This window comes from Lathyrus oleraceus, chromosome 2 (assembly GCF_024323335.1).
Source record: "Lathyrus oleraceus cultivar Zhongwan6 chromosome 2, CAAS_Psat_ZW6_1.0, whole genome shotgun sequence".
In the NCBI taxonomy this organism is placed as follows: Eukaryota; Viridiplantae; Streptophyta; class Magnoliopsida; order Fabales; family Fabaceae; genus Lathyrus; species Lathyrus oleraceus.
Window position 1 is genome coordinate 371,826,362 of NC_066580.1, and position 10,627 is coordinate 371,836,988.

The window sequence follows — 10,627 nt, forward strand, 5'->3', positions numbered from 1 at the left end:
GTATTTTTGCATTCAAATATTTCGTTCCCTGTCTTTCTTTTTTTGCAGTGTTTCAAAATAAAAAAAATGGCAATGTTTTGTTTAGTTTTCACTTCTTCTTCACATTTATAAGCACATACCATCACTCATGCAGATGCACATCATCGGATCCTATTGATAACGTTTCTGCTACGGCTCATTTCGACTTTGAAAATCCAATCTTTCAAGCTGAAGAAGAGGGTGATGAAGACTGTGAACTCCCTGAAGAGCTTACCAGGTTATTAAAACAAGAGGAAGGGGTTATTCAACCACATCAAGAGTCTGTTGAAGTGATTAATCTCGGCACCGAGGACGCCAAGAGAGAAATCAAGATAGGGGCTGTTTTGAGAGATGATGTGAAGAAAGGGCTGATTGGATTGCTGCAAGAGTATGTTGACATCTTCGTCTGGTCTTATCAGGACATGCCTGGGCTGGACACAGACATCGTGGTACACCGCTTGCCTCTCAAAGAAGGTTGTCCTCCGGTCAAGCAGAAGCTCAGAAGAACAAGACTAGAGATGGCTGTCAAGATAAAGGAAGAAGTGCAAAAGCAGTTGGATGCAGGGTTTCTAGCAGTCACCAATTATCCGCCATGGGTTGTAAACATCGTCCCAGTACCTAAGAAGGATGGAAAGGTACGGATGTGTGTCGACTACCGGGATCTGAACAGAGCTAATAAAGCTCAGTTCTCGGTATTCTCCTTCATGGATGGTTTTTCTGGCTATAACCAAATCAAGATGGCACCAGAAGACATGGAAAAGACAACTTTCATAACCCCATGGGGCACCTTTTGCTACAAGGTGATGCCGTTTGGTTTGAAAAATGCCGGAGCAACATATCAACGAGCTATGGTGACTCTGTTCCATGATATGATTCATCATGAAATCGAGGTTTATGTTGACGATATGATTGCCAAATCTCAGACAGAAGAAGAACATTTGGTGAATTTGCAGAAATTGTTTGAACGATTAAGGAAATTCAAACTGAGACTTAATCCGAACAAGTTCACTTTCGGGGTGAGATCGGGAAAATTGCTGGGTTTTATTGTTAGCGGAAAAGGGATTGAGGTGGATCCTGACAAAGTGAAAGCAATACAGGAAATGCCAGAGCCAAGAACAGAGAAGCAAGTCCGTAGTTTCTTAGGGAGGTTGAACTACATTGCAAGGTTCATCTCTCACCTAACAACCACGTGTGAGCCAATTTTCAAATTGCTGAGGAAAGATCAGGCTATCAGGTGGAATGAAGATTGTCAAAGGGCTTTCGAGGAGATAAAAGAGTATCTACAGAAACCTCCGATCCTTATACCTCCAGTTCCTGGGAGACCTCTGATAATGTACCTATCAGTGACTGAGAACTCGATGGGGTGTGTATTGGGATAGCAAGACGAGTCTGGTCGAAAAGAGCATGCCATATACTACCTTAGCAAAAAGTTTACCAACTGTGAAGTCAAATATTCGCAGCTTGAGAAAACTTGCTGTGCTTTGGCCTGGGCTGCTCGCCGACTGAGGCAGTATATGTTGAACCATACTACCTTGTTGATTTCTAAGATGGATCCAGTGAAATACATATTCGAGAAGCCAGCTCTCACCGGAAGGGTCGCTCGTTGGCAAATGATTTTAACAGAGTATGATATTCAGTACACGTCACAGAAGGCCATCAAAGGTAGTATTCTGTCAGACTACCTTGCCGAGCAGCCGATTGATGATTATGAGCCGATGAAGTTTGAATTCCCTGATGAAGACATCATGTTCCTCAAGATGAAAGACTGTGAAGAGCCAGTTGTTGAGGAGGGACCTGATCCAAACGAAAAGTGGACTTTGTTGTTTGATGGGGTTGTCAATGCTAGAGGAAGTGGAATTGGTGCTGTCATTACAACTCCGAAAGGTGCCCACATACCTTTCACCGCTCGTTTGACTTTTGAGTGCACAAATAATGAAGCTGAGTACGAAGCCTGTATCTTGGGTATTGAGCAAGCCATTGATTTGAGAATCAAGACTTTGGACATCTTCGGAGATTCAGCTCTAGTGATCAATCAAGTGAATGGTGATTGGAATACTCTCCATCCCACTCTGGTCCCCTACAGAGATTACACGAGAAGACTGTTGACTTTCTTCACAACAGTAAAATTGTATCATATACCTAGTGATGAGAACCAGATGGAAGACGCACTTGCTACTCTATCCTCCATGATCAAGGTAATTCGTTGGAACCATGCTCCCAGGATCGATGTGATGCGCCTTGACAGGGCCGCGTATGTGTTTGCTGCTGAAATGGTAGTCGATGACAAGCCCTGGTATCACGATATCAAGTGCTTTCTGAAGAATCAAGAGTACCCTGCAGGGGCATCCAACAACGACAGAAAGACTTTGAGAAGATTGGCAGGCAGTTTCTTCTTGAACAAAGACAATGTGCTGTATAAGAGGAACTTCGACATGATTTTGCTCAGATGCGTGGACAGACACGAAGCGGACATGTTAATGCAGGAAGTTCATGAAGGTTCCTTCGATACTCATGCTGGCGGACATGCAATGGCTAAGAAATTGTTGAGAGCGGGTTATTATTGGATGACCGTGGAGTCAGATTGCTTCAAATATGCTCGGAAGTTTCATAAATGCCAGATTTATGCTGATAAGGTGCATGTACCGCCGAATCCTCTGAATGTGATGTCTTCGTCGTGGCCGTTTGCTATGTGGGGCATTGACATGATTGGAAAGATTGAGCCGACTGCTTCCAATGGGCATCGCTTCATCCTTGTTGCCATCGACTATTTCACCAAGTGGGTCGAAGCAGCGTCGTTCGCGAATGTCACCAGACATGTGGTTGCCCGTTTCATCAAGAAAGAAATCATTTGTCGCTATGGGATTTCCGAAAGAATCATTACTGATAATGGTTCTAATCTCAACAACAAAATGATGAAGGAGTTGTGTCAGAACTTCAACATTCAGCATCACAATTCTTCCCCTTACCGCCCTAAGATGAACGGCGCTGTTGAGGCGGCAAATAAGAACATAAAGAAGATTGTGCAGAAGATGGTCGTCACGTACAGAGATTGGCATGAGATGCTACCTTTCGCCTTGCATGGGTACCGCACTTCAGTACGTACATCGACCGGGGCAACCCCTTACTCCCTGGTGTATGGTATGGAAGCAGTCCTACCTGTTGAATTGGAGATTCCTTCTCTATGAGTCTTGTTGGATGTCAAGTTTGACGAAGCCGAATGGATTCGGACAAGGTTCAATGAGTTGAGTCTTATCGAAGAGAGGCGAATGGAAGCCATTTGTCATGGGCAGTTGTATCAGAGTCGGATGAAGAGAGCCTTTGATCAGAAAGTGTGTCCTCGTTGTTTCCAAGTCGGAGATTTAGTGTTGAAAAGGATCCTTCCTCCTCAGACAGATCACAGGGGCAAGTGGACTCCTAACTATGATGGACCGTATATTGTCACCAAGGTTTTTGATGGTGGGGCTTTAATGCTTGCAACTATGGATGGTGAAAACTTCACTTCCCCTATGAACTCGACGCAGTTAAAAAATACTTCGCATAAAATAGACCCGCTGGACAGTAAAAAGAATAGTCCAGGCAAAAAATGGGCATCCCGACGAATCAAGAAAATGAAAAGGTTCGGGCAAAAATTAGGGATTAAAAATGAAAAGATCGTACACCCGGTAAGTTGAAAACCTGAAAAGGCAACTTAGGCAAAAATGGGTATCCCGGTGGATTGAAAACCCGAAAAGGGTGATCCAGGCAAAAGTTAAGGATTAAGCGAATGACTGCGTTCTGAGTTAGTTCTGAATTTCATCTCATGTCGATGACTGGAAATTTTCGAAAGGTAGGAAACAGTCCAATCACCTTTTTAGAAGGCTGATCATTTGGAGGATCTTGAAGACGGGCAAGTCATAGCAGAATTGGAACCCAATAGAAATCCATTTCACATTGCCATTAGATTAATTTCTGTTTTTATCTTTTGTGCGATTACCTCTTTCCAGGGATTGCTTCCTGATGTAAATGCCTATTCAGAGGCCATTCAATCAATAAAATCATGTTATTCAGTATATCTCTGTTTTCATTTTCATTTTACTGTTTTGTTTGCAAAAATGACGTCCGAATTTTTTATAAACATTGCATCATGACACATAAGGGCTTTACAGGTACATGCTTAATAAACATTTAAAATTGCTGTAAATTTTAAGTGCTTTGGATCGTCTATTCAGAACAGGTACCCTCGGGGCATTTCCTTAAAATCCCCTGCAGATGATCGTGAATATCTTCCCCAGTGAAGTCGCCAACAGACGAATCTGGTGTCTTATCCCTGCAGAGCTGATCAGAGTGTTGGATTCTTCAATCCCCAGCAGGTTCTCACCACTGTACTTCCCCAAGCGTTTGTTTCAGGACATACACTCCCCAATAGAGTTTACAGTGCCAGACTATATATCCCCAACGGAGTTGACAGTGCCAGACTGTATCTTCCCAGCAGAAGTGGCTGCTCCTTAGAGTTCGAGGCTAGATCGATAATCCCAATGCCAGATCCATGGTTTCTTTCCTTGAAGTAGAACCTCGGTACCGTATCCGTGTTTGCTTCCCTTGCTGAGTCATCTCTCGCAAATCGTGGTTGCCAGAACCACTATCGCTTTCCCCAACAGCAGGTTTTCAGTGTCGTTCTCTCCCCAGTCAGAATCTCGGTATTTCGTCATTGCTAGAACACCGTGTGGCGGGTCATTCCCCACAAAATTCTTTGCGCTGTGCATCTCCAACAGCCTTGCCAAGGTCCAGAAGATGGTGATCATTTCCCCAGTAGATCCCCTTGCCTCAGCTTGGCATTCTACCCAGCATTTCGCATCCCTGCATGTAGAATCATATTGCATTGCATCCTCCCAAATCGCGTAGCATTTCCATTTTCATGGAGCATTACGCCATTGAAAGATTCAAACATACGCATGTAAGCATAAAACATTCTCGGTATCCCAAGTGATAAGCTAGAAGTTGTTTCCAGTACTCAGACTGAAGATTGTTCATGACCCACCTTGGTTATCCCCAGCAAGTGTCATCGGCCCATGCGTCGCCTTTATTATCATTCCCTATTTCTGCCAATGTTGACAGGCATGAAGTTTTCCGGTATCCAGACCGAAGTGGCATTCAGGCCAGTTTTCCGGTATCCAGACCGAAGTGGCATTCAGGCCAGTTTTCCGGTATCCAGACCGAAGTGGCATTCAGGCCAGTTTTCCAGTATCCAGACCGAAGTGGCATTCAGGCCAGTTTTCCGGTATCCAGACCGAAGTGGCATTCAGGCCAGTGTTCCGATGTCCAGACCGAAGTGGCATTCAGGCCAGTTTTCCGGTATCCAGACCGAAGTGGCATTCAGGCCAGTGTTCCGATGTTCAGATCGAAGAAGTTTCCGACGGTCAGGTCGATGCGACTTGTGGCATTCAGGCCAGTGTTCCGATATTCAGATGGAAGTGGCATTCAGGCCAGTTTTCCCGATATTCAGATCGAAGTGGCATTTAGGCCAAGTCTTTCCGATGTTCAGATCGAGGAAGTTTCCGACGTTCAGGTCGATGCAACTTGTGGCATTCAGGCCAGTTTTCCGATGTTCAGATCGAAGAAGTTTCCGACGTTCAGGTCGATGCAACTTGTGGCATTCAGGCCATGGTTATTTCTGTGTTACCATTTATTTTGGTATCCAGTTTAACATTCTTTTTCGATATTCAGACTGACTCTCACCGTACCAGACGGATTCTTCTTTCAAGGCCACCTCTTTGCCGATTCTGATAGGCATTGTCACTCTACTTCACTTCAGTGCAAATTTTTGGGCTTTTATTGTATTCAATCCCTTGATACCTCGAAAGTACGAAAGCAGCTGCCATCTTCTTTCCGAGTCTCCAGTTGATTGAATAGGGGCAGTTGTAATACCCCAAAATTTACCCTTCATTTTTCCTGAAAAAAAAAATGAAAAAAAAAAGAAGTTAAAAATAAATAAATAAATAAAATTAATTAAATAAATAAATAAAATATAACAAAATTTTTTGGACTTGGGTCTCCCTCATTTGAGCCCACTACCCACGAAAATCAGTTTATAAATACTGAAGTTTCAGTAGAGGAAAGACACTTGGAGTTACACTGGGAGATTCACTGGAGAAAGATTTTGAGAGAAGCAAAATACTCTGAGGTTTCCTTGGAACAAAACCCTGAGGAAAAAGATAGTGAGAGAAGAACTAACAGAGTTCAGAGCAGCCTCCAAACCCTGAAGGGAACTCAACTGCACAAAATCACCTCTGCCTCACATAAACCCTAAAGATTGTTTTGTAAACCTCACGGGTGCAACTCAATTTCGATCAAGCTCTCCAATCAGGTTTGCCATATATCCATCATCTTTATGCCTTTAATTTGAATGCTCTAAATGTATGAGGTATTATGGGTGAATTTGATACCCTTTTGATGCATGTGTTTGACAAGAGGTTTAGGCCTCCTACCATTGATTGCTTTTTGTGAGCTTTTTGTGAATTTTAATAGAATTATTCATGTGGTTACATTTTGATTTAGGGGAAACTCTTGGTTACCCTATTTTGTTTCTCTAACCTGTTTGTTGAGTTTTTTTTGTGAGGGCTCACATGACGTTTGCAGGGATAACTTGCGTGGTTTCCCACTTTATTTGTGGGATACCCCCTGGAGGTTCATTCCGATTACTTGTACTGACCTACTTTCTTTGATGATGTTAGCTTGGAAGGATCTCAGGGTTTATCGTTCCTTTAATTGCTGTAACTTCGGATCTTTATCCGTGTGGTAATTTTTTCCCTCTCTCATACTTTATCGCTTTCTTAGCTGGAAGACCTCGATAGGAGGCAATGTTTGAGCCCCTTGGTGGCATTTTACTTTGAGATACATGTTTTGTGTTTTGTATTCATATCCCCACATGTAGCGCGGCTCCTTCGTCAAGGACTGCCTGTTTGCCCTCGAGCATCCCAAACCCTAAAACCCAAAGCAACACGTTTACTCCTTCTACTACAGGCGAGTAAGTCTCCAAAGGTCGAGCATCCGGTAGATTGCGTAGTGACGTCGTTCGTCCAAATCCCAATCCACAACCCCGTAGTTAGCCGAACTACGGCTTGCTCTGATTCTCATTCCAGATGAGATATGTAGGCATAAGACGCGATGTCTTAGCGAGCACACATCCCCCAACCCATAGGTCAGCCGAGCTACGAAGACTCTGATTCTCATATTCAGATGAGATACGTATGCAGTGGATGCGACATCCGCGCGAGTCATTTCTCTTAACCTTTTTAGTAAATAAACACATTAGGTAAACCCACACCCTTTAGACAAAAACCACAAAAGTGGATCCCGTAGAGTACTATGGATGCATAAGGGTGCTAATACCTTCCCTTCGCATAACCGACTCCCGAACCCAAGATTTGGTTGCGAGACCCCGTCTTGTCCTTTCCTTTTTCAGGTTTACTTCGAGCGTTTCCTTTCCCTCCTTTGGGATGAATAACGCACGGTGGAGACTCTTCTGTCTTTTTCTTTCGTCGGTTGTGTTTTTTCGCGCACTGTATTTTTCAGGTTGCGACAAAATGCAAATGATAGGATATGATATGAGATGAATTCCTGAATGAATGACTCTTTTTTTATTTGATTTGCTAGGGATATGATCAGACATAAGATAAACCCTAGCATGATGCTTTATGATGGATACATAATGAAACAAAGATTTGTGGGGGATGCTGAGGGTCCACAGGGAGACAGACAAATGGTAAAAACCAACTCGATGGGGAAAACAATCCTGCTGGAGAATCAGACACACACTGGGGAGTAATCAAAGTGAAAGTTGACAAACTACACTTAGAACACCAGATATTTTGGCAGTAAGTTCACACATGACTTACTACAACTTGAATATTTTGAGAAAATTTCCACAACAAGTTCATACATGACTTGACAACATTGGAACAAAAGGTTCAGCAACATGTTCATACATGACCTGACAACACTAGAATAATCAAAGAAAAAGATTGTCCAAAATAGATTCAGCAACAGGTTCATACATGACCTGGAATTTGAATGCAAGTTCAAACTAACTGAAGACTACCTTACCCCTAGTTTAACATGAGGGTTTTATGTGTATAAAGAAAGAAACTCCTACTTCAAGGCCTGAAGGGGTTGACTAGGGATTAACTTCCTCACATCTCCAATGTTTAGGTATTGAACAATGCCTTGCATCATCAGCATAGTCTTATTCAAAAGCATACAGGCAACGATCTTGTGTATTTTTGATTGCATCATTCTCTTTTGATTTTATTTTGACAAACAGTTTGATACTTACAAAATAAAATATGAGTGAACATGAATGGATTTAAGCAAAACATGCACGTTTATTTCATTATGATCATTATTAAAAAACAAACAAGTTCACAATTGAACATTACATTGACATAAAAGAAAATATTACAAATGAAAAGATTTAAAAGCAACATGATCCCTAGCATAATTGGCCTCACTATTCTTTTGCATATAGAACCTCAGTTCTTGAGCATTCTTCATTAATGACTACACTCACCCTTTTCGGTCTTGACATTAGGCCCTTCTTTGCTGAAAGTCAGAATCTTCTGATCTAAAAGTTCTTGTACCCTATCTTTGAAAACCCAACAATCCTCGATGGAATGCCCCTTATGCCCAGCATGATAAGCACATGAGGTATTGGGATTGTGCTTTGCATGATTTGAGAAAGTGGTAGGTGGGATTTATTTTGTCTCAATGAGTCCTTGCTGGACAAGGTAAGGTATCAACTGAGCATATGTCATAGGGATCTGATCATGTTGAGGACATTTTATGTCAAATCCTCTGGTCTTTCTTTGGCCTTAATTGTTATGTGGCACAATTTGTTGTCTTTGTAGAGCTTGAGCCCAAGGAGGATGCCGATACTGGGACATAACACCATATGGGGATGAGTATCATGGAATAGGCACCAAAGGTATCTGCGACTAAGAATGAATCTGAGGAATAGGCATTGGTTGAAACATTAGAGCAGAATACACCAAGCCAGGATTGACTATCTGATGAGAAGTCTGATCATAATGAACTCCAAATGGGATATAAAGTGCCCTAGTATAGGCGACTGAGGTGCAACAGCAGTAGAAGATGATGCCCCAAGATAGGCCAACAACATTCCAGGATGGTATCCTTGATTCAGATAATGCATAACAGGCTGGACCATAGGTGGATGAACTTGCACATGAATTGGATGGCCCTTGTATTTAAACCTCTTCTCAACAGGCGCTTCAGCAGTGACATGCATGATACGCAACAACTTGTAAGACCCTAATTTTGACCCTAAGATCCCTTATGGCATCACATCATTGCTCATTGCATTTTTGCCTCAAGGATCATGGCATGTGTGGCTTCTTACCCTAGGGTTGGGACTTGTGTGAGTGGTTTGAGACCACCAAGCATGCTTGAATTGTATATTATTGCTTTTCTTATTTTGTTTACTAACCAAAAGCACAAAAATATGTCACTAACTTGTTTGTTTTTGAAGCTTAAGCAGTCATGTGATCCAAGGCTCATATGAAGCCCCTTTGCCCATTGAAGTGGCCAGATGAAGATGAAAGAAAGCATGACAATGGTCCCCAAAGCTCTCAATCATCATATATGCTTCCCAAATATCTAAATTTGTCAATTTGATCAAGATAAACCAAAGGGCTTGAGGATTGCTTCCCAAGGAAACCCTAATTCAACTGTGCATTGATTGTGCCTTGCTCATGAAGCAACCTCAACCTATGATTAAATACAATCAGTGGAAGTTCTTTAATTCATCATTTTATGCATATATGAGCCTATGTGAGTATCCTCAGTCATTCATTCATCAAGATTTGAAGTTTGGACTTGAGAAGTTGATCAGTTAATTCATCTGACTATTTTGAAATCCACTGAGACCTAACTTTTGAGGTGTTTGTCAAATGATGATGACCCCAAGACCAAAAATGTTCTTAAGAACCATATGAACAACTTTAATGTTCATCAAAAATTAATTTTAAACATCGAAGGTCATCATTCCTTTCAAAACATTATAGGTCATTTTGACTGAAACCCTAATTTTGGGTCAACTTCCCTAGGACCTACCTCCTTCATTTTTTATAATTTTGGGGTGAGAACAAGTGAATTGGGAATTTTAATATTTCTACTTCAATAGTTATGTTGTACAAAATTTCATAATCATAAAATAAACACATGTGATAATACAAAACATTATAGGTCACTTTGGACCAAAGCCATTGAATCTTGAAAAAGTCCAACTTCAAGCTCCCATAACTTTCTTATCAAAAGTCCAAATGATGCAAAATTTAAGTTCAAATTGCTTGTCTTGAAAATATATACAACGTTTATGTTTGAGGTTTTGTGATTTGAGGCTTGCATCATTGAAACAGAAGGGCTTGAAGTTGGTCATTTTTGGCAAAATTTCCAAATGCATGTTTTGTAGCTTGAACTTCATGGCCAGTTTTCAATATTTTCCAAACTCGAAATGGAATTTTATTCAACATAACATTTGTTCCTTATGTCAAGACCTCTCCAACCATTATCCACATGCTTATGTTTCAATTTTCTAAATGGCATTTTCGAAGAG